At 35.2% G+C, this 24,904-nt stretch overlaps 1 long non-coding RNA gene across 3 annotated transcripts in view; it reads left to right on the top strand.

Annotated features, from left to right (window-relative positions):
* Positions 1 to 24,663, top strand: part of LOC148955921 (uncharacterized) — a 38,013-nt gene extending 13,350 nt beyond the window's left edge. For 2 of the 3 annotated variants that reach the window (XR_016142107.1, XR_016142106.1), the window contains exons 4-5: positions 20,466 to 20,624; positions 24,271 to 24,663. This is a non-coding gene — a long non-coding RNA (uncharacterized LOC148955921). The remainder of the gene's footprint in view (positions 1 to 20,465; positions 20,625 to 24,270) is intronic. The other variant, XR_016142108.1, reaches the window with a different exon arrangement.
* The last annotated feature ends 241 nt before the right edge of the window (positions 24,664 to 24,904 follow it).

The following is a 24,904-nucleotide window of genomic DNA, read 5'->3' as shown; positions in this document are numbered from 1 at the left end:
GACAGTCAGCCGACGTTGATGCTCACAAAACGATGCTCAAGGTATTGAATCCTTTTACGTAGCTCAAGTAATTTATGATTAGTTGAGACATGGGCGCCCATAAAAATTGTCAATTAGACCAGGTAAGACCCTCCTGGAATTCAGCCTATGGGCGCTCAAGGTTGAAATGCTTTTGATTTTGAATCACAACTGTATATTAATGCTTACGGATACTACTGAGCCTAGATATGTAGGGAGCAGATATGTTGCCAACATGGAACTGGCATTAAATAGATCAAATGCATGCAGTTATTACTTTATATAAAGATGACAAGCAGCACAGATTCTTGCGAGCTTTATGTGCTTTTACTTCCTTGCCAACAGAAGTTTTAAGTTTTACTTGAAGTTTGCTTTAAGTAGTTAAGTTTTCTAAAAGTTTCGCTTTAAGTTTTCCTCGAGTTTTTCTTTCCCATCCTAAGTTTTCTTTCAAAAGTATTTTCTTTTATTTAAAGGGGATTCGATACCTTAAAGGATTATCTTATATACCACTACTACTACTAACAACTCACCGCAGCACCAAGCCGCCTGAGGCCAACACAGCTATGCAGGCTCCTCCTCCATCCCAATCTATTTAAAGCCTCCCTTTTTACGCCCGCCCATGAAGTTCCCATTTCCTTTAAATCTTTGTTTATGACGTCCTCCCACCCCAGACGAGGACGACCTGCTTTCCATTTAGCGCTAGACGGTTGGCCGAAAAGGACAATCTTCGGCAATATGTCATCCTTCATCCGCACAACGTGCTCTAGCCACCTCAACCTTTCTTTCATTATAGCCCTAGAAAGTGGTGTTGAACCACATTTTTCGTATAGCCTATTGTTTGAAATACGGTCAGTCAGCCGTGTACCCAGAACAATCCTAAGGCAATTTCTCTGGAAAATATCTAGCTAACCTTCATCTGCTTTTTGGAGCACTCATACTTCAGAATCATGTTTTACCACTTTCATCACTGTAGTTTTCAATATTCTATTCTGAGTTCGCAGACTTATCTTATTATTCTGTCAAACTTTTTTTTAACTGTGAAAAAACAGCCTAACTCTTGACTATTTTACTTTTGACATCTTCACTGCTCCAGCCATCTTTACTAATAATACTACCAAGGTAAAAGAAGCTGTCCAACTGATCAATCTTTTCTTTACCCAAAGTCACCTTTTCATCTTCACTTATTTCTAGCCTTAGTGACTTAGTCTTTTTAACATTAATTTTCAAACCTATTCTAGCACCTTGAACTCACAAAACCTCTAAAACTCCATTAATTTTACTCACACTTTCATCGAGGATGCTTAAATCATCAGTATAATCCAAGTCCAGGAGACTTTTTCCTCCCCATTTGATCTCGTGGTCTCCCATTGCCTTTCCTGTGCTCCTTAAGACGAATTCCATTAAAATAATCCATATAAATGGGGATAGAACACAACCCTGCTTAACTCCTGATTCAATACAAAACCAGCTGCTTACCTCATTTCCTACCTTAACCGCAGCAGTGTTATTCTCGTACATAGTAGGAGAATAATATAGTAGGGGAAATGTTATTCATCCTACACTAATCACATTAATGTATTTGTCTGGTATACCATAACTTGTAGAGCTTGGATAAAAGATCCGAATAAATGACAAGAAATAGTAAACCAGCTTCTACTTTCCGAAAATCTTAGAAAAGCTATTTAGCTTCTAGCGTTCTGTCCCGGAGGTACTAGCTATGTTCAATTTTAATGCACTTAATGGTACTAGCTAGCTTCTAGCGGATGTTCAATTTTAATGCATTAACACTACAACTACTTCTACAACAACCGAAACTACTGTGGTAATAGTACTATTAAGACTAAGTCTATGGTAAAATTTGAGAGAATATTGATATCAAATTCAAACTAACGAAAGACTCTATGTGCATTTAGATTGTCAAAATAGCGTATCTTAAGAATTGATTTATATATTAAGTTGGAACTCTCAGAGATACTACTACTACTACTGCAGCATTTACTTGTTCTACCACTACTATTATTAGTACTCCAACTACTACTTCTATCGCAAACAAGGTTAAGAGCAATTTTAAAGTTAAGGTTAAGGCTTAAGGTTAAGAGCAACTTGAGAAAATATTGAAGGCAAATTTGAACTAGCAAAAGACACTACGTGCATTTAGATTGTCAAAAGAGCATGGCTTACAAGTTGATTTTTGTGTTAAGTTGGAACTCTCAGAGAATGCTAAAAGGGGAAGATCAATTGAACAAAAGGCAATATTTGCTTACTAATACACATGCTGCTACCACTGCTGCATTTACTAGCTCTACTACTACTATTACTTTTGCTCCAACTACTACTTCTAATGCAAATACTTCTAAGGTTAAGAGCATTAAGATGAAAATTTCAACAAGTATATGAATATACAGGTTATCAAAAGAGTAAATCGAGAATTTTATAGCAATGGCTAATTGTATTAAGCTGAGTAGTTATACTTCTGCTTTGACTACTATGACAACTATACTTAAGGGTATGAAGGTGAAATTTTCAGAGAATATTTTTGAAAATTTCTGTTGTACGGATGACAACCTGCAATCCGTATGCAGGTTGTCAAAAGGGCATATCAGCAATATCTTAAGAATAGTTTCATGTGCGAAGTTAAAACTTACAACGCTTGTTGTGGGGGATGTTGAACTAACCAAAAGAGTATATTTGCATCATAATACTACTGTTTCTACTCCTACAACTACTACTACTGCTACTATATTATTACTTCTACTACTACTATTGCTGCTAAAGCTAAGACTACTACTATTAACTCTACCTCTACTGCTACTGCTGCTACTACTATAACTACTGGTGCTACTACTACTGGTAATAAACCTGAGGGTATTAAGACGAAAATTTTAGGCAATATTGTAACTGTATTGAAATAAATCGAAACACACAGTGCCCACATAGGTTGTCAAGAGGACATATCAGCAAGGCTTCAGGACCGGATGACAGTGGGAGGTTAAAAATTTCATCGTGTGTTGAAGGGGATTTTGGAAAAAAGGTGCTATGTGCATACTGCTACTACAACTATTGCTACTAGACAAGCTAAATGTATTAGGGTTAAGCTTTCAAGGAATATTTAGGCGTATACTGAACTAAATCAAAACAAACCATGTAGATTGTGTAGATTGTGATCATGTAGATTTTGAATAGGGTGGCAAAGCAATATCAATAACAGCTTACATTATTAAGTTAGACAATTCAGGGTAAGTTGTGACAGATTTTGAACTAGCCAGAAGACACTATGTGTATACTTTTGATACTACTCCTACGGTTACTGTAACTAATGACACGACACTAAGGGCATTAAGTTGAAACGCTTAGGTCGAGTTTCAATTAAACGAAAACTTAACGCATGCAAGTATTAAAGAGCATATAAGCAATATCATAGGCAGCGCTGATCTATCTTAGCTAGTAGCATCATTGATATTTGAAAAAATCTAATTTGATTAGATATTCAAAGTTCTAGTACACTTTTTAAGAGTCAAAAGTGATTGGAGAGCAATCATCCCTCGTCTTTAGCCCATAATTTTCCAAATACTTCCAATCAAAGTTTAAGATAGCCAGCCATTTTGCTCAGCATAGCTGAACGGGAACCCAACCCTCAAAGCTGTCAAATTACTCAAATTATGCTTCCTTTCAGTTGATTTTTTATGTTTTCTAAGCAGGCATACCAGAACATTTTAGGGAATGCCTTTTTCTGAAAAAAAAATTGCTCCATCTTCCATTGGGGAAGGCCCTCCTTTTTTGCAATCCTGATCTTAGGAATACTCCATTCCCCAATTCCTTAGGAGGCGCTCAAATTACTCAAATTATGCTTCCTTTCAGTTGATTTTTGATGTTTTCTAAGCAGGCATACCAGAACATTTTAGGGAATGCCTTTTTCTGAAAAAAAAATTGCTCCTTTTAATCGAATAAAAACTAATTTACTTTTTCGAATGATGCAAGTTTCATTAAATATGAAGATCTCTATCTCCGACACAAAACGGGATGGAGAAACTTTCAACTATAAATAAAGAACCATATTGAAATCTAAAATGACTAGAGATATAGTTATGTAATATTTCAAACTTAAAACAAACACAATTGTTCTGTAGGCGAAAACTCAAAGCGGAAAAAATAATTAGTAGTTGCAGAAAATATTAAGAACATCCCAAAAAACGAAGAACGGAATTGTAATACAACTAAACGAGAATGATTTTCAACAAGAACGTTCTTACGTCAAATACTAAGTTAAAAGATGCTTCTATGGACGACTAGACGAAACGTGAAAATAACAAAACTTAAAAATTAATAATCCAGTCGAATTTAGGAATGAAAATTTTTACAAGAAATAAGGGTAGAGTTACCATTCCCTTAAACCCTATAAGACCAGAGCATCCCTTGTGCTTGGCTGAAAACTTATTTGTATAGTTTAAAAATCATTATAAAATTAGAAAAAAGATACCATTGATATTTTTTGATTAGTGTCCTCATTTGTTAAATAATCAATCTTTATTACTCTTATACGCAATATATTTTATCCAAATATCCTTAATATTAACTCTTTGCTTTCAAATGTAGACAAAACCAACATTTAAATAAGTTATTGATTTATAGATTCAAAACACTGCTTCGACCAACTAAACAGATTGCATCAAAAATTATTAATTAGAATTTTATTAAGCATCAGTTTCTGTATATTTTAATAAAATGTAATCAAAATGAGTTTAATAAAATAAAGATTTGACAAAAATGTATCATTGTATAATAGTAAAATAAAATTTAAAATTATGAATGTATTTATTCTTAAAAAAAAAACATGTTCTTCGTTCTTCCAATTTTGATTTTTATCATGATTATTTCGTGTCTTTGTATGTGAACAGATTCGTAGAAAAATCCAATCCTCGTATACTTTGTGACAGCGCGGTGGATGAACTCGGGCCCATCGATCAGAGGTTTCGTGGTTCAACTCCGCTTGTCGCAAGGAATTTTTCTATCGTAGATTGATTACTAATTTTTTCGCAGCTAATTTTTCAAATAGTATAATCTTTTCTTTCTTACGGCTAATTTTTTCTTTCGTTGTCACTTTTTATTGTGCATTTTTTTTAATTTAATTTGTAATGCAATTTTTTCATCCAATTTAAGAAAACGCAAGTTTTTTTACAGTTTGGAAAACGCAAATTATAAATAAGTTTAGAAAGTTCGAATATGAAAAAATAAATTCTACGGTAGTTAAGAGGAACCTAAATTACTCAGCCAGATCCAAAGTAAAAACTAGATAAATAAGTTATATATTCGAAAGGAAAGTAATAATAGACGCTATTAATGTGACAATAATAATTGTAGTTTTGTTTTATGTTTCTTGATAAAAAAAATCCTGTGAAGTAAAATTGTTTGCAAAAATAATTGCTTAGACTGGCTTTTGAACTTATTTATGTAACTTTGCTGTTATTTGAAATAAGCTATTAAAATATCGGAAAGAAACGACGACACAAATGGTTTTTCTAAGATATCCGGAAGGTAGGTTTTTTCCTTTAGTTTTCTGTCTTTCATTCGGATCTCTTATCTAAGCTCTACAAGCTGTGGCAGCACCGCCTAGTCAATTCCAAATAGTCTTGCCACGCAAAACTAAAAGCATTTCTAATGGACTGGACAGGGTGACTCTTTAAGATACCGCATCCTCCCCCCCCCCAAAAAAAAAAAATTGAACGAAAATAAACACAGACCTAAAGTCATTATTCAGATCAGTGTTTCCATTTCTACTTATTTTGGCAGTAGAATACTTATTTTTGGAATTGCCTACTTCCAAATATTAAATCTACTTACTTTCTACTTATTTTGGCAGTAGAATGCTTATTTTTGGACTTGCCTACTTCCAAATATTAAATCTACATACTTTCTATTTATTTTTGGAGGTTTAAGTTTTCGTGCCAGCCAATTGTTTTGGTTTAGATTCTGTTGAATTATAATCCTATAATATTTTATAGAATGGCAGGGTGCAACTTTTTTTTAGCAGGGGCATCATTTCGAGAGCGGAATCTTCTCCTATCTCAAAGGTAATGCAATTCCAGAAGGGACTGACCTGGATTTAGTTTGTTTCATAGCCTGTTTATAATCGCATATACTTTGTGTCGTCTTAATTAGGCCATTCAGGTTAAAACTGCCATAGTTACAGACGCATTTATTCGCCAATTTACTCAGGGCTTCCCCTATCCCCGAATTTCCGGGAATTTCCCCAAAAATATATGTCTCCCCGAAAAAAAAATTGATTCCCAGAAAATCACGGTGTCACCCCTATTGACTATTCATAGCAAATATTACTTAACATACCATAATTTTTCATCACTCTCTTGTTTGTTAATTTTCGTCTCCTGTGTTACTTTGTCTTAAAAACCAGACCGATACAATTTAAATATAGAGGGATCTTCATATGCTCACAAAAGTAGCCAAGAAATATACTTGAAGTTGTTTAATGGAACATTCTGTTGGATTTTTGGATTACTGTATACTGTATTAATGTTTAGTACCGAATGATTAAACGCATGATATATTAAAGGAATTGATCTTTTTGCCAGGAATTCTTACCGTTTAAATTTTTGTTCCATTTGAAAGTTCTTTTCTGTTTTCTCTGAGAATTGTATTTGTTATACAACCTTTTATCCTTAAACGTATTCACCTTCTACTTCCCTCACAATTATTATTCTGGTCCCTTCACTCGTGTAATATTTTCAGCGTGCGTAATATTTCAAATTACAGTTTTAGGATCTTAAGATCTTGCATAGCTGTTAGTTAGGCGAAATAAGTTTTACGGAAAATACATTCTGCTGAAATTAGGGATAGCCAAGTAAATTTGTTTAAATATCTAGGCCTACCTTTACAACTTCTATTTTTTGAACAATTAGTAACCCTGTATGAAGGCTAATCCGGGGATAAAAACAAAATAATTTAAAGAAAACATTGTATAGTTGTATTTCTTCTTAAGAACTATCCCTAAATATCCCTAAACTATCCCTAAATACAATCTTCTTACCGTAAAAATTGCACCACCCGCGACCCCTCCAAATGAGGCAAAATTTAGCCATAGAATATATAAAAGGTCGGGGAATATGGGATTCAAACGGAAGTGATGCCAAAAATATTATCTTTAAAAAATTTACATTACTCCTTAAAGTAAAAATTTGGTTAATAGGCTCATATTTTTTTGTGAAGTTTTATGTTATTTTTGGACTTGTTTATCACGAACCGTTGGTTGATAATGTCAAATAATGTTAGTATGAAGAAAAAGAGAAGTAACTTTTGTATGATTTTTAGCCTATAGCTATCATGTCTAGGCATTAGATGGGCTGATATAAAAATGACGTGCAATAATTGAAACATTGACGGCCGCGGGGGTGGTAGGAAGGGTGGGGGTTAATCGGTGACTATATAGTAATTATAAGGTGACCAAAAGAAAGGAACGCATAGTAGAAACAAACAATGAAAAAAAATATATTTTCCGAAAGGGTATTTTCTGCAGGAGTGGGGGGGGGTATTTTCCATCGTGTTTTTATACACATCGATAAAACTAGCGCCAAATAATCAGCCGGTGATATTTCCCTATCTTTACAGGATTATAGAAAACTAGTGCTTTACTGAAAACACAAAACGATATAAGAGTTTTGGTACAGTAAAAGTAAATCTTTTTAAGGCACTTTTAACAGCATAAAAACAAAGCATTGTTGCTCAATTTTTTTCGTTTAATTAGGTACCACTTCTGCACAATGAGATCAGCTCAATGATTAACTGTCGTTTGGATCTGAAAAGGATACTCTATGATAATTTTATAGACACATTCGAAGTGAAGTCTTGACAGCACTAGGACTACAGACGCTTTAGAATTTTTATCATAATTCAAAATTTCATAACTGGTACTTTTAATTATATAGTGAAATTTAATGATATTACAGCTCGTGTAAGACTATGAAAAGCGATATAGATTGGTTTGTTGTTGTGAGGCTACGTACTCACATTTGACTCCTAATTAATATTCTTTTTTTTATACTTGGCTTTTATGTTTTCTGTAAAGGGCTAGTTTTATTGAAAAATATTAGATAGACTGAGAATTTATAATTTTTTTCGTCTTAAGTTTCAACTTCACTCTTTACTTTGCTCAGAAACACTCGGTTTTTAAAATGAATTCTATTTAGTGGCCTATCTGAACGCACTTTAACTTCCAAAGACTGTACAAAATTTTCTTTTCGTTTTTATACAGTATCAGGGCTGCATGTAGGAGGCGGGTGAGTTAGCAGGTTCTAGGCCTTTAGAGAAAGTTCACGAAAGGAATTTTTTAGTACCCCCCCCCCCCTCCCGAACAAAAATTCCGGGTATAACTCTGTACAGGACTGATTAACTGTTTTTCAAGACCTGACAAAAATTTAAGTCTCCCCAACACCGATAGCTTAAAACAAAAGAAAGATATAATGTTCTTGGACGTTATTCGAATGCAAATCAGAGCCCATCCCATCACGGATTTGAGGATCTTTGTCGAACTGTAACTTCCCATTTTAGGCACAGTGCCAAGCAAATACATGCATACAAACAATTTCAAATATTCACCCAAGTTCCTGAAAGAAAGTTTCTTGCTCTCACTCCTACACGATGCCTCTCTTTCCAACAAACTGTAAGAGGACTTTTGGAGCAATCGAAGTCCTCGACATTTTACTGGATGAATTTAGCAGTCGAAGACCCGTCGCATGGTAACGACCAGGTTATATCGACGCTAAGGAATCCCTATCAGCGGGTACTGATGAAGTTTGTAGAATATGCTCCTGGAATATTCAACGAATTCAATAGGCTTTTCCAGAATGAGGCACCATTTTATTCAAGTTGGAAAAGAAGTAGAATCTGTAGTGAAGACGTTCTGCATGAATTTCCTTACTGCTTCCTACCTTTGGAACCGAAAAAAAACATCAAGGATGTAGACATGGTCAGTGAAGACATTTACCTTAAGCTTGACCAAGTGTATCTTGGTTTGAACGCCGAAAGCCACCTTTTAGATTTAATGTGAAAGTCAAGAGTATTGCCAGAGAATTATACAAAGAAGCAGTAATACAAATTCAGAAAAGATTCCCGTTTGAAGGTGAGTATATACGAGTTTGTTGAGATTGTGAATCCGTCTTTCACTTTTTCAGGAGAAGCTAAAACCCTGCTAACTTTTTTCACATCCTTCGTGGAAGAAAGTAAGTATTAAAAAGAGTGGCGAGAATTGGTTTTTGTTTACCCCTCAGATGACATGGACTGTGAAAGTGTCCCGCAGATTTGTTCTGGAAATATGTCGCAAGTGTAAAAACGACTACTGGACGTAAGAAGATCGAAAAAAGTTTTAAAGTAGTCAAATTTCTCTTCTGTTTCCCATTTTCAAATTCCGTAATAGAAAAGCTCTTTAGTTTCTTAAAATCGATCAAGACAGAAAAGCGCAATCGGCTAGCCAGTGTCACCCTTTGGACCACTCTTCAGACGAATTGCGGACTAAAATAAAAAGGTGGCCACAGCCACATGGTCGTTGATGATTCGCTTAAAAAGCTTTGGAAGCTTTTAGTTTGAAGCGTTAGCCAGTATTTTATCTTATATTATCCCTTTCTATTTTTGTGCTGGTTTAAAATTAAAGTGTAAAGTCATTTATCAGAGAAAAGTCTAACGTGAGCCTCGAAAAGTCTAATTTCTTATCCAAATTCTTCCAATAATTTATGCATAAACTACTTATTTTTTACTTATATTTGAAACCGTTTTTTTGTTTTTTTACTTTTTCTACTTACTTTTTTGGCTCGCCTACTTCTTTCTGGACCATGCTGAATGGAAACACTGATTCAGATGCTCGATAGTAATTGATGTATGCACATTCAGCGTAGACCCAGAGAGAAACAGAAAATTTACGTGTAAAAAATGTTGTGTCTCATAAACTTTTCATTCTTTTTACTTACTTAAAATTTGAGAGACAATACGAATTATTATCAAATATCAAATTATTGTCAAATATCAAAGTATATTTCGCTCTCTTTATTTACTTAAAATTTGAAGGAAAATATCTAATTATTATCAAATATCAAATTTTATTTTACGATCTGTTTACTGGCTTCCAAATTTAACATAGCAAAAATAAGTAAATGCAACAACGGGTAAAAAAAGATGAGATTGATTGGCTTTTCTTTCAGACGTTTGCTCAAAGAATAATGTCACTTGATCAAAAAATGTTTCCAATTTTGTTTTTTATCATAGGCAGCACAGTAGCGCTGCCTAAGTAAATAACGATTTTGGCACAATGTTTTTTTTTTTTTTTTTTTTTTTTTTTGGTCTTAGACAACGGCACTTCTTATCGAAGGAGTTGTCGTAGAAACTTCGAAAAGGGCTCATTCGATTGGAAATTGCAGTGGCTTGTGCCCTTTTAATAGTCGAAAGCGATTGGAAAGCACCTAACACCCCTTCCACGCCCACCATTTCCCCAAACACATTCAGTCAAAATTTTGAGATAGCCATTTTGTTCAGCGTAGTTCATTTCCAGATAGAAATTATGTTTTTGAGGAGGACACTCCCCCACAGGCCTCAGGGCAAGGTCTTTAAGTTGTTCCCTGGGGGCATATAAGGTTTTTATAGAAAGCGTTGTCGTAGAAACTTCAAAAGAGGCTCATTCGATTGGAAATTCAAAGGGCTAGGACCCTCTTTAATAGTCGAAAGTGATTAGAGGGCAAATAACCCTCCTCTCAAGCCCCCCTTTTCCCCAAACACATCCAATCAAAATTTTGATATAGCCGTTTTGTTCAACGTAGTAAAAAGTTCTGGAAATTAGGTCTTTGATGAAGACAACCCCCCTACATCCCTTAGGGCAAGGGTTGTAAGTTATGCCCTGGGGGCATATAAGGTTTTTATAGAAAGTGTTGTTGTAGAAACTTCAAAAAGGGCTCATGTGATTGGAAATTGAAATGGCTAGTGCCCTTTTTAATAGTCTTAAGTGATTGGAAGGCAACTAACACCCCTTCCACGCCCACCTTATATCCAAACAAATCCAATGAAAATTTTTAGATAGCCAATTAGCTCAAAGTAGTTGAAAGGTCCGGAAATTATATCTAAGTGAGTGTTACTCTCCCCATCGCCATCAAGGTAGGGGTTCTACTTTATACCCTGGGAACGTATATGGTTTTTATTCAAAGCTTTGTCGTAGAAACTTGTAAAAGGGCTCGTACAATTGGCAATTCAAATGGCTAGTGCCATTTCTAATAGTTGAAAGTGATTTGGGGACAACTAACCCCATTTCTCACGCCCACCTTTTCCCCAAACACATCCAATCAAATTTTTTAGATAGTTATTTTTTCAACATAGTTGAAAGTTTTAGAAATTAGGTCTTTGAGGATGATAACTCACTCAGAGCCCTCAGGGCAAGGGTTGTAAGTTATGCCCTGGGGGCATATAAGGTTCTTATAGATATTGATGTTGTAGAAACTTCAAAAAGGTCTGATTTGATTGGAAAATAGAAGAGCTTGTGCCCTTTTTAATAGTGGAAAGTGATTGGAGAATAACTAACACCCCTCTCACACCCACCATTTTCCCAAACACATCCAATCAAAATTTTAGATGGTGATCCTTACTTTTAACATCAATAACTGCACTACTATATACCCTAGTATCTTGTATTGATCCTGTCAGTCTTTGGTTTACTATAACATAATCAATGAGATAGCCATTTTGTTCGACGTAGTTAAAAAGTCTAGAAATTATTTTTTTGAGGATGAAACTCCCCCCACAGCCCTCGGGGTAAGGGATTTAAGTTATGCCCTGGGGGCATATAAGGTTTTTTTTATAGAAAGCGTTGTCGTAGAAACTTTAAAAAGGAATCATCCAGTTGGAAATTTAAACGGCTAGTGTACATTTTAATATTCGAAATTGATTGGATGGCAAATAACCCCCCTCTCACGGCCACCTTTTCTACAAACGCATCCAACCGAAATTCATAGATAGACATGATGTTCAACCTAGTTGAACGTTCTCGAAATTATGTTTTTGTGAATGATAACCCCTCACAGCCCTCAGGTCAAGGGTTGTAAGTTATGCCCTGGGGCATATAAGGTTTTTATAGAAAGCGTTGTCGTAGAAACTTCAAAAAGGGCTCATTTGATCGGAAATTGAAAGGGCTAGAACCCTTTTTAATAGTTGGAAGTGATTGGAGGGTAACTAACCCCCCTCTCATGCCTACCGTTTCCCCAAGCACAGCCAAGCAAAATATTGATATAGCAGTTTTGTACAACGTACTTAAAAGTTCTGGTAATTAGGTCACTTAGAACGACAACCCCCTCCCCCCCAGCACTCAGGGTAAGCGTTGTAAGTTATGCCCTGGGGGCATATTAAGTTTTAATTGAGAGCGTTGTCGTATAAACTTCAAAAGGGCTCATTGTATTGGAAATTGAAAGGGCTAGTGCCTTTTTGAATAGTTGTAAGTTATTGGGGTGCAACTAACGCCCCTATCACGCCCACCATTTCCCCAAACACATCCAATCAAACTTTTTATATAGCCATTTTGTTTAATGTAGTTGAAAGTTCTGGAAATTAGGTCTTTGAGGATGACACCCCCCTCACAGCCCTCAGGGTAAGGGTTGTAATTTATGCCCAGGGGACATATTAGGGGTTTATAGAAAGCGTTCTCGTAAAACTCAAAAAGGGCTCATTCGATAGGAAATTGAAAGGGCTAGTGCCCTTTTTAATAGTCGAAAGGGATTGGAAGGCTTGACATTTTTATAGTAAAGATCAATGTGGGTACAATGTATTATTATTTTTTTTTTTTTTTTTTTTTTATTTAGACCAGGGCATTTCGTATCGAAGAATTTTTCATAGGAACTTCAAAAAGGGCTCATTCGATTGAAAATAGAAAGGGCTTTTTAATAGTCGAAAGTGATTGGAGGCCAACTATTCTCCCTCCCACCCCCCACCTCCCATTCGGCCGCTATGTTTAAAAACTAAATTTTGCCTTAAGATTAAATTAAAATGCACTGTGTTAATGCTAATTCCCAATAAGGCATCTGAGCAGTATCCCAAGAACGACTGAGGGTATTATGTTCAAACTTTCGAGGCTACTTCTGCTCTTAAAATTTAATCAAATCAAAATAGCGTAAGTGTATCTAAGCTATCAAAGAAAGTAAACAGATTTTTTTTGCGAATGGTATCAAGTTTTCTATTTCAGGTCAACTAGAGGAGATATGAAACTAAATCAAACACTACTATTTGCGTCCAGATTTTTAAAAGGGTGTATGTTGTTAAAAATTGCTGAAAATTTTTCTCCAGCATACAAATAGCAGGCCAAACTCTAAAGTCTTAAAAAAACGAAAAGATTAAAAATATTATTTTCTTTTTCCCTGAAAAGACTATGTCTTTAGACTATAAAAGGAACAGAAATTAATTTTAAAATAATTTCCACAAAAGAAGTTTTTCCACAAAAGAAAAGTAAGGTAAACCAAAAATGAGCAGAAATAAAATCAAATAATCTACCAAGCGTGAAACTACCACAAACCAGCATTGATAAATAAATGAAACCCAAAATGAACAGAAATTACAATAAATAACCGAGTCAAACTCAAAACGAGCTGAAATTAACATGAATAGGGCTCAAAACCCCTTTGCCTTCCCAAGACCAGAACATAATTTGCACTTTACTAAAAAAAATACAAATGAATGTGCATTGTCAGTTTAATATACATGCACTGATATTTAGTAATCAAAATGTTAATATTATTTGATTTATTAAAGTTATAAAAGTAAAAACATTTATATTTTTATATTATTATTATTAGTAAAGTTTTTTATTATTAGTAAAGTTTTTTATTGTTTTAAAAAATAGAGTTGTTTGAGAAAGAGTCAAACTTTAGCGTAAAGAGCAAGGTGTTGAGGAGGGGACAACCCCTTTATATGCGGAATAATTTCTGTTCGTTTTAAGTTTTAATGTTGCTCCTTGCTATCAGTTAAAAAAAACCCTTTTTTTTCATTTAATTTTTGAACGTTTTTGAATTGATGCAGGTTTTGATTTTGGCTCACCGTACATGAATAATTAAAACCAAATTTGCATACTAATTTTACTTTTATTTGGTTAAATGGCTTTCTCGAAAGTTGTTTAGTTTTAGTAATAAATATACGTAACTTACGAATTAACTTACGTAACGAACTTCTATATTCATATATTTTTAATACATATATTAGGGGTGTTCGCCCCCTAGTCAATACTTCGCTCACGCTAAAAATCAAATTTTGTTCCAATTCTTTAAGACTGACCCCTTAATCACAAAGGCCGTTAATTAGAATAAATAGCTCTTATGAAAGTACTAAAATATCTTTGGCTTAAAGATCCGGGTATTGACTAGGGGGCCAGCCCAATCTTATGCGTAATAATTTATGTTCGTTTTAAGTTTTGATTTTTCTCCTTACTTTCAGTTGAAAAACTTGTTGTTTTTTCTTTATTATTTAATTTATTATCTTTTTTTTCAATAATGCTGGGAAATCCGGCGCGCCCTTCATAGCAATGTCCCTTCCCCCATGAAAACTTCCTCCATTTAAAGATCCTCCCACATAACCCCCGACCCCGCCCCCGCTACCAGAAAAAATCCCCCCTGAAAACGTCTGTATACTTCCCAATAACCAATACTATATATAAACATTGGGTAAGGCTCAAAATTTTCAGACCTCCCCCCTGGGGAACTTTGGAGGATTAAGTCATCCTAAAAGACATATTTACGTAACTTACGAATTAACTTACGTAACGAACATAAGGTATATAGTTTGTGTGTTGCTCAATGGAATTGCCACATAACGTCGGCTTTTGAAGAAATTGTTCAGTTTTTAAGTAATATTGATAGTGTGATTGATGCGTTGGGAATTTGTGAATCATTCTCGAGTTTGTATAGTCTTCTCCCTTCCTACGCTTTTCCAGATTACCAACTGATATCAAAGTTGCAGCATTCAATGGGGTACAGGGGACATGCATTTTTGGTGAGAGAGGGATTGAATTTTGAGGAAAGGGAGGACCTTTATTTATGGACTGAAGGTAAGATAGAAATTTTTTCTCTTGAGATTGAAATAAATAATGGTAAACAGTTAATTGTTTGCCTGGTTTATAGACCCCCTGGTGCTCATCCGGAGGAATTTTTTCAGGAGTTTGATATGTCTTTAAGCAGGGCCCAGTCTAATCGATCAGAGTGTGTTATTCTGGGTGATTTTAATTTTGATTTATTGAATTTAAATAGTTTTAATTTAGAATTTTTAAATCTTGCATTATCTCATGATTTGTACCCAGTGAATCTGATTCCTTCCCGTATCACTGCTCAGTCGGCAACATTAATTGATAACATATTTGTTTCTTCAAATCTATTGAGGCAAGCATTCTGTGATGTTCTCCTTCAACCTGCTTCTGACCACCTCCCGATTGTTTGTATGATAAATAGTATCAAAACTTCAACTAAAAACCTAAGTAAGAGAGTTTATAGAGATATGAGAAATAATAACTTGGGAAAGCTGAAAGAGCAAGTTAGTACTATAGCATGGGATGAAGTTAGCGAAGAGCAGAATGCAACTACAGCATTTGACAGGTTTATGAATATTCTCTTACCGGTATATGAGGCGTCTTGTCCTCTGAGGAAAATGAGGAAAAAGAAAAATGAGCCAAGAAAGCTATAGGTTACCACAGAATTGCTTGAAATGATGGAAATGCGAAACCAGCTTTTTGAAAAACATTTACAGAGCCCGTAAAATGCGAGTTTATTTGAAGAATTTAAGCGAGTCAGAAACAAAATTAACCATACGCATCGCAGTGAGAAAAAAGCATATTATGCTTCTGCTTTTGATGGTAAAAGTGGTAATGCAAAAGGAACCTGGCGACTAATAAATGAGGTTTTAAAAGGGAAGACTAATGATAATGATGGAGTAAAGAGTCTGATGGTGAATGGAAGTGAAATCACTGATAAACAGGAAATGGCTGATGAATTCGGAAAATATTTCACGAACATAGGCGCGAGTATTAAGGAAGACGTAGCTAAAAAGTCTAGAAGACATCTGGTGAAGTCCTTTATTGATAATCGAGGCGAAGGGCGCATTTTTTTCGTTCGAGAAGTGCACAACAAAGGAGATCGAGAGCACAGTGAATGGACTGAAGTCCAACTCGGCCGGAATAGATGGACTTAATCTTAGAGCTGTAAATGCTATCCTAGTTTATATATTACCTTGTCTAACTGACATGATAAATCTATCATTCCAGACCGGTGAATTCCCAAGTGGTCTTAAATTGTCAAAGGTAATACAATTGAATAAAGGGGGGAAGAAACAAAAACTATAGAATTGGCGACCGATTTCGTTATTACCTATTTTTTCTAAAATCTATGAAAAGATAATTCACAGGAGACTTTATGAATATTTGGATAAACTAGGAATATTGTGTGACAGCCAATTTGTATTCCGCAGTAAACATTCTACTAGCCATGCTGTTCATCATCTTCTGGATGTAATCAATGGAACTCTAGAAAAAGGTCTTATTCCTTTAACGATCTTTGTTGACTTCAAAAAAGCCTTTGACACTGTGGATTTTGAGTTGCTGCTGTGTCGCCTATCTAGTCTGGGGATAAAAGATGTTTGCTTGGATTGGTTTAAATCATACTTGTATGGAAGGTCAACTAAAGTAATGGTAGATGACATCGTTAGCGGAGTTTATCCTGTAAAATGTGGTGTTCCTCAGGGCTCAGTCCTTGGTCCATTACTCTTTCTCGTATACATAGATACTCTGAGGTTCTACATGCCTGAAGCAACTGTTACAGCATTTGCAGATGATACTGCTTTGACGATTTCTGCACAGTCACTGGAAGAACTAGTGGGTAAAGCAAACCGAACGCTGGAAAACCTTTTGGTGTTTACCTCCTTGAGTTACCTTGCTGTTAATGCTTCTAAGACAAATTATATGATTTTTAGTAGGGTAGGAAAAATTGTAAATAGTGCTTCCGTAGTATTTGAAAATTTGTCGCTTTCACAGGTTTTTGAAAAAAAATATTTAGGATTTTATGTTGATAATAATTTGAGTTGGAAGAAACACATAAATATGATTTCTTCTAAACTTGCACGAGGTCTTGGAGTGATGTGGCGTTTGAAACACGTGTTGCCCTTAAGTGTTTTAAGAAATATATATCATACTGTTTTTCATCCTTTTATTGTTTATGGTTGCTGTATTTATGCATCTAATTTTACTTCAAATATTAAAAGACTGCAGATTCTGCAGAATAAGGCACTTCGAGTACTGGGTGAGTTTGTTCAGTATGAGCATACGCGTGAATCTTTTATTAGTCTTAGAATTTTAAATATTCATCAGATCAGGGACCATCAGGCGGGAGTGTTTACTTACCAGGTGCTTAATAGATTATCTCCAGAATATTTTAGAGATTTTTTAAGTTTAATTCTGATTATCATCATCATAGGACTAGAGGTCGTGGAAGCTTAGTCTCAGAAGTAAGGAGTACGAGTCTATCTGGTTTTGTAATTATAAATTATGCAGTTTATTTTTGGAATGGTTTACCGGAGAGCATTAGGGAGTCAGAAAAACAATTTCAGTTTAAAATTAGATTAAAAAAGTTTTTATTGGGTGGGAATTAATTTTTTTTTTTTTTTTTTTTTTTATTTATTTAAAAAAATGTTAAATTGTAATTAATTTTTAAAACAAAAAGTTAAAAAAAAAGTTAAATTGAGTTAATTTGTATTGAATGGTATGAAAAGAGTAGAAAGAGTGAATGAGTTTTGGTTTATGATAAAAGACTGTGTGACGCTGCTCAAATCACAATAGTGGCTTAATAAAACGTCATACGTTCTTACCATTTCTACGTTTGTTGATAATGTTATTCAAAAAATGTGTTGTAAGTGCCAGTTAAGTATGATGTACCTAAATATAATAACTCCCTATGCCCCCCCCCCCCTGGATACCATCTTGATTGGATACCGTCCTGCTTTAAATGAATAAAAGTAATTAACTTATGGGCACCCCTGCTTTAAAAAAAAATTGAGGTATTATCATTTAAATATGATAGCTCACTACCCCCCTTCCTCTGGATACCACCTTAATAGGATGCCGTCTCTGCTTTATATTAAAAAATAACTTTTTGGGATCCCTGCTTTCAATAAAAAAAAAATTCGAGATATTATCATTTAAATGTAATACCTCACTACCCCCCCCCCCCCTCTGGATACCATCTTGATAGGATACCGTCTCAGCTTACATTAGAAAAATAAGTTACTTAATAATTAGCTAGGTCACTATATGGTTCAAACAAACACTCAAAATAACGTTAAACAGTAAAGGGGTACAAAGACAACAACAAAATGTCGAAATTATTCAGATATACCTCAAATTATTGGAAAACTGAGTCATAGATTCACCATGGCATTCAATAAGATCCAAATAGTCTAATTAAAAGGGAGCACTCACAAAAGCCAAATTAGGCCAGTAGCCTATGACAAATCGCAAAATACCCAAGACAACGAACAAGTCCTACTGGGGGGGGGCGAGTCTATCAAAATATTTTAATGGTTTCCCAGGGAATTTGGTATCATTTTTTTCTGTCTCCACTTTAAATGAAAAAAATAATTATCTTTTTGGCATCCCTGCTTTCAATAAAAAAAAGAGGTATTATCATTTAAAAATGATAGACCCCTATCCCCCCCTATTGGCAATAATATACCATTTTTCATTAATCATATTTTTGGGGTAACTTCCGGTTCAATCTTTAATTTGCCAACCTTGTTCTTAGCTTAGTCTATAGCTAAATTTTGTCTCAAAAGAAGGGTTTTTTTTTTGGGGGGGGGGTAAAAATGTTTCAGAAAGAAGATTGTATTTTCTATCAGGCGTTCAACAATTGAGTATTAAATATTAAGAAAATCTTATCTAAAAACAGCAAAAAAAAAATCTGCAAACTTACAATTCAGGTGTAGAAACAATCTGTCGGGTGTCAATTTCAAAATCCAACTGAAGGCTGAAGCTGTATAGTACTGAAAGCGTTCTATAATTCTATTCAACTTGAAAATAAAATTCTTGACTACGAAAGATGTAAGAAATAGCAATTGGGAAACTGCATTCGAAATGATTTAAACTCGTTTGATAAAGACGATCCTTTTTTTTGTCAATATATGAAGAACTGTGTATATTGCAATATTTGCAATTACATATTGTATCTGTCTGGTTTTTATGCAAAGTAACAAAAGAGACGAAAATTAATGAACAAGAGAGTAGTGAAGAATTATGGTATGCAAAGTAATATTTGGCAGGGAAAGTCACTGGTGATAAATCGCTAGGAGAGGCACCGTGAATGCGTGATTTTCAGGGATTCGGGAACCAAATTTTTTTTCGGGGTGACGCATAGATTTTTGGGGAAATACCCGAAAATTCGGGGATAGTGCAAGCCCTGCTTGATTTCTAATCAGTAAAATCGAAATACTAAACCACACGAGAAGGAAAAGCTCCGACTTTGCGGCTGACGCAATAAAGAATTGCCGAAAAATAATTTAAAGTCGACCGAACGCCGCCGCCTCTGCCGGCGGCGTTATGACACTTTGGCGGCGTTCGACCGGGCCTCTCGTCGGCAGCGTTCGGTCGATCCGCCGGCGCGGCGCCGGGGTCTAGAGCTAACCACTGCCCATAGTAACCGTAGGTTTAAAAAGTTGTTTGAAAAAAAAAACTACCAAGTGAAGAAAAATTGCCATTTCAAGATTGCTCAGGAATGGGAACTGTCATTTTGGCTAATCTTAAAAAATTGCGAAGACAAATATATCGGAATTTTGAAAAAGAGCCAGAGTCCCCTTGAAAATTGTGTTGGATTTAAACGTAAACTGCGCCATTGGCATCATCGTTGTCGGAAAACCCAATATGGAATAATTAGAGTCTTCTACTTCGAATAACAAAAAAAAAAGTTCTTTTATGCATGGAAGAAGCATTGATGTTTTTTCTGGGGGGTTTTCCGGGGTGATTGTACCGAACTAGTGGTCGTACAATCTTTGAAGAAGGCTCGGTTGAAAATAAATTGCTAACAAGAAGAAGAAGGAGACAAAACAAGAAAAAGGAGAATAAAAAAGGAGAGACATCACTGCTTCCCATGCGAAGAATTGATTTTCCTTGGTGCTCAAGATGGGGGACTGTAACTCTCCCATAGCGCAGTTTTTATTTTAATCCGGCACGATTTTTGACGGGATTCAGGCTATTTTCGAAATTGTCGTAATTCTGTTTTCGCAATCAACTTCTACCATTTAATCAGAATACTAATTATCTTTCCTGGGTCAGCTTTAAATTGCGATTTTTCTAATAAATTTTCGGTGCAAAAAACTGCATTTTTGTTGCATTAAGAGTTCAAGAGGTATAACAGAAACAGATTTGAAGAAATAAAGATCGAGTATGGTTTTTTCAGGCCCACGAAACTACTGGACGAAAATAGCTAATATTTCAGAAGGACAACCGCCCCCCTGTTTCATCTCTGTAAGAGAAATTGACGAATAAAATAGTTTTCGCTACTTAGTCATTTACTAGTACGGAACGACAGCTTTGAATTTTGATACAGTAATTATCGGTGAGTGGCTCGCTCAGTTTTTTTGGGTTTTAGTTTTTAATCCTGCTAACTTGGATCTGTATTTTCATTGGTCTTCAAAAATCCTTGTGGTTTGCCAAATCATCTTCCAGTGGCCATGATAGTTCTCACAGCCCAGGAATGATGGTCCTCTTTATACGAACGCAAAGATTACAGTTTAAACCTAGCTGTGGCAGTGTATTTTCTCTTATATATGGTTTTAATTAATTGTTCAGGACTTAGGTTTGAGTTTGGGTGTCGCCAAGATGCAAGTACTGGCTTACGGGGGGGGGGGTCAAAGTCTCAATCCAGTTAGGTCCGGCTCGCCGCAACTTGCAATTACGAGGGGTATATTATCCCTGTTGTCTGTCAGGATTTGTCTTCGGTGCAACACGCATCCCATCGTATTCGTACCCCCTGAGGTCAGGACCGTTTTTAAGGGGAAAGGTTGTCCTTTCCAGCAAAGAAGCCCTCGTGGCTGGGGCTTCTGGGGCCTTTTTATGTATGTTTGAGTCGGGAGGGGAGGTGCCATAATTAATTTTGCCCTTTTAGGGCAAAAAAATTAGAGGAATTAGAGCAGTAAATGCCCGAAATTGCGCTTGTAGGGTACCATGTGACACTTTATAACGGTTTTATCGAGTCGAATTTATAAAAAATGATAGGATGTAAGAACTAGCTTTTAAAATAGCTGTTTGTGATGTTCCAGTGCGGCGAGGGTGATGAAGAGAAAAAGCAGCAGAAAAGAAGAGGTCATATGAGTACTGCCAATTAAAAAAAGTGATTTTCCTTCTTGTTCAAAGAGGTTTCGATAATGGCGTTTCTAAGGGTGTACTTTTTGGTTCTCTACGATACCATTTTCAAATAGCATGCAACTGAATGACAGGATGCACGGGGCTGTTGAAATAGCGCGTAGTTAAACTGCAAGACTTAGTCCCCTGTGCTCAGTGGCGGTTCTGGCCTCTCTTGCGTACTGGGAAAAATCTGGATAGGCGCCCAGCCATCCACCCCCTGCCTCTTAAAAGTTTTCAGGTCAAATTTGAACAAACTTTTTATTTATTAACAAAATTTTCATTTATCAACAAATTTTCCATTTATTTAAATCTGACTTTTCTTACTTTAGCCTTTGCAAATTTGAATACAAAATTTGACAAAAAAAAAACATTAGAATTAATTAATTTGGTCTACTTACTTTTATTTTTAAGGAATGTTGATGAGGAATGTTGATGTTCTGTGCCCTCTGCTTTATTTTAATAAAAATAAAATTTCAAAAATTAAAAATAATTATAACCATTATATTATTTATTTTGAATTTTGCGCCTCTAAAATATCTGCGCCCGGGGAAAATGCCCCTCCGTACACCTCCCCTCCCCCCTAAAACCGTATACACCTGTGCTGGACGAATAAGTTGAGGGAAGGGGAAGGAGTATATGCATTTTAGTATTAGCAGAAACGCTGGCAAAACCGCCAAGCTTATATGAAATTCACCGTACTACACCATACTGTCGTCTGCAGCATTTCATTGCTGATAATTTTAGTAAAATCTGAGCACCATTTCTTAATTTTATGTTTATTTGATGTCTGTTTATTATGTATTGCTTAATGTTTTGAAATTAACCGAGTAGTATCTTTGCTAAATAGTAACTTTCTTCACTACTGCTTGAAGAGGAATGTGCTATTAAAAACTTATTTTAATTATAAACTTATTTAATTAATTCTTATTTTTGGGCAGGCAATGCTATCTTTACTTTTTTCCTTCGGGTGTTCAGTGTCCATTATAATATAGTTTCTCAAAATAAATTTTTAGACTTTTTGAAAGTACCCTGAAGGATATCCCATACCCCCGTACTCTCCGAGTGTGAACCCCTTCTCCCCCCCCCCCAATAAACATACTGGAACTACGCCCATGCTGAAAGTAGTCTTTTAGGTTAAATCCCCAGCTTGTTTCTCCGCCCCAAAAACTAAAAAATGCTGGTTGTTTACCAATATCTTCTCTTCTTTCTAGGTCTTAAAGTCTTTACTAGGTCTTCTTCCTAGGCCTTAAAGATCTTAAAACGGTAGACAGTTCTCAATCATAATGTCTCTAAACATCATCTGCTGTCAGCTGAGAGGAAAATCTATTAATAACGGGTAAAATACTCTTAGACGGTTTAAAAAGACACAAAAATAATAATAAGAGTCCAAATATTTAGGTTTCACATCCAGAAGCTAGAAAGGAAACTCATATTTAAACAAAAATTTCTAGAAGGATTTGAGAGGAAACTCAAATTTTCTTTAAATGTGAGATTTCCTCCGTTTTTTTTTTTTTTTTTTTTTTTTTTTTTTTTTTTTTTAGCGTTTTTGTGTTTTCTTTGTTTTAACAAGTTTTGTTTGGGGTGTTTTTTTTTCTTTTTTTCGTTGATAAAGGCTTCCAAATGGGAAATGGAAAGGCATTTGGGAGAAAAAGGTCGTTGAGGATCTAGCTGCCCTCCGATCATTTTTTACTCTTAAAAAGGGCACTAGGACTTCTGATTTCAAATTGAATAAGGTCCTTCTGAAGTATATATGACCATACCTTCCATGTGAAGTATCTCTGAAAAAAACATTAATAAAACATTGAAGCCTTATGGCTCTTTACTATAGGCAACGCTATAGCGTTGCCTCTGATTTTTTGTATTAAAGAATTGTTTTTTCCTCTTTTTAAAAAAATTTTACCCCTTAGTTGTAAAACTCCGTTTCAACTGTAAAAGGGAAGGCAGTGTGGTCTAAGAAATTATTTACCAGCTACTCCCTCAGCGAAGAAATTTCTGAACACGACTCTCTTAAACAGCATTGACACAGAGAAACCGGTAGTTCACTTGTAATAGTTCTTGCAGCTCAAGAGCTTTTTATTCTATTGGCTTAAAATTACACCCAGAAAATTTAATAACCAATCAGGTTTTATATAGGCCGGAAAAAATTTCACATGGGTAGGTTTAAAACCAATCAGGTTTTTAAAAGGCGGGGCAATTCGTATCTCCATAATCGAAGAAGAGTATGATAAGCTCACGAAAATACGTCACATTAGCATACTCTTTACCATAGCATTGAGGGAAAATGATCTCTCTTTTTTCTCTCATTAGTATTGATGTCTCATGTCCAGGCCCAGATTTATCAATTGGCTCTCTAGTCCCGGGCCTAGGGACGCACAGTAACAGGGTATGCAATAAATTATCATCGTCAAAGTGCCAGGTGCACTCTGCCGCCGCGCTGCCTATTCACAAAAAGTTATTTTTAAACAACACAGGAATTCCATCGCTACTTATAAACTATCAGATGTCTTCCAAGAATGGCAGCTGAGTGTTCAGTATCACCTCTCTCTTTCATTACTTTTGCCTCATCAGTTGCGTTCTGTTCAGAACTTCCAGTACTCATGACTTTTCAGGGATTTCCCCGAAATATCGGAAAAGCGGAGCAGCAAAAACGCTTGGGCCTAGAAGCATCAAAGCTTTAAACACGTCCCAACTCGTGTCTCGTTCATAATTCATTCGTTGTTGTGAAATACCGGTGGATTCAAATTAGTGTTTAAATAAATTAAAGCTTGTTCTGTAGTATATACTTTTTTGCATTATTTTTTAGCCTTTTGTATAGGTTTGGACTATTTGTGTGTTTTGTTAATTTTTCTCTTTTCTAGACTATGGAACCTTTCGAAAGTGATCTGCTTGAAAATGGATCTGCAATTTTCTTCCTAGTTTTTATGTCTTACTCTTTGTTCCTTGTTTCTTATTGTTTATGCGCTTATGTGCGTTTTCTCAATACTTCGTTTTTCGTATTTATTAGGAGATTTTAGTTTTCGTTTAGTTCATTTCGAAGCAATATTTTATTGACTTTTAAAAAAAGGTGCCTTTTTCTCTCTTGAAGAGTTTTGAGTATTTTTTTAAGACACGATCTTCACGAATAAAATTGAGTACGTTATTATAAAATAATTTTTGTTTTAGTTAGATATCGTAAATCTACCGTAAATCTAATCGATTAAATAAATATCGTAAGCTTTAGGTTGTAATTGGGATGCTTAGGGGTCATAGCATTTAATTTTAGGGATCATAGCATTTGGGAATCTTAGAGTCTTAGGGGTCAAAGCATTTTTATAATTAAGTAGAGCTTAACTATTAGGATCAACCCTGAAATTAAGGTAATTCACAAAAAAGTTCATTGTCGGTGGTTGGGCCATTTAATGATGTATCGATGAGCGTAATCCCGGACCCACAACGTAAAAGAACTTTAAAAGTAATACTGAATTTAAATACTGCTAATCCAGTTAAAAAATT

This window comes from Artemia sp. Qi Xiang Cuo, chromosome 1, assembly GCF_049724085.1.
Source record: "Artemia sp. Qi Xiang Cuo chromosome 1, ASM4972408v1, whole genome shotgun sequence".
Lineage (NCBI taxonomy): Eukaryota > Metazoa > Arthropoda > Branchiopoda > Anostraca > Artemiidae > Artemia > Artemia sp. Qi Xiang Cuo.
This window is presented reverse-complemented; position numbering and strand designations above follow the sequence as displayed.